This window comes from Macrotis lagotis, chromosome X (genome assembly GCF_037893015.1).
Source record: "Macrotis lagotis isolate mMagLag1 chromosome X, bilby.v1.9.chrom.fasta, whole genome shotgun sequence".
Classification (NCBI taxonomy): domain Eukaryota; kingdom Metazoa; phylum Chordata; class Mammalia; order Peramelemorphia; family Peramelidae; genus Macrotis; species Macrotis lagotis.
Genome location: NC_133666.1, coordinates 640,904,566 through 640,905,159, shown reverse-complemented (window position 1 = coordinate 640,905,159; position 594 = coordinate 640,904,566). Strand labels below are relative to the sequence as shown.

Here is a 594-nt window from a genome sequence, read left to right as displayed (position 1 = left end):
AAGAAAAAATCTCCAGGGCCAGATGGATTCACCTGTGAATTCTACAAAGCATTCAATGGACAATTAGTTCCAATTCTATTTAAACTATGGAAAAAATAAGCAAAAAAAGAGTCCTTCTAGGACATCAAAATTTTGCTGATACTTACACCAGGAAGAGTCAAAAGAGAGAAAAATTATAGACCAATTCCTCTAATGAAGATAAATGCAAAAATTTTAAATAAAACATTAGCACAACAATTACAGCAAGTTATCACTAGGATCGCTTCACGAATTTGCGTGTCATCCTTGTGCAGGGGCCATGCTAATCTTCTCTGTAGCATTCCAATTTTAGCATATATGCTGCTGAAGCGAGTACAAGTTATCACTTGGATAATGCACAATGATCAAGTTGGATTTATTCCAGGAATGTAGGGTTGGTTCGATATTCAGCATGATTGCACATATCAAGAACAAATCTAACAAATCAAATGATTATTTCAATAGAAACTGAAATTTTTTTGACAAAATACAGCACCCAATCTTATTTAAAATACTAGAGGCCATAGTAACAAATGATAAATTGTATCTACCAAGACATAGAGAGCAAAATTGTAC

The 594-nt window shown here is 33.3% G+C and overlaps 1 non-coding gene across 1 annotated transcript; it reads right to left on the bottom strand.

Annotated features, from left to right (window-relative positions):
* Nucleotides 1-248: 248 nt before the first annotated feature.
* LOC141503629 (U6 spliceosomal RNA) lies at nt 249-355 on the bottom strand. The gene has a single exon (XR_012472974.1). It is a non-coding gene; the product is annotated as a U6 spliceosomal RNA (small nuclear RNA).
* Nucleotides 356-594: the final 239 nt, after the last annotated feature.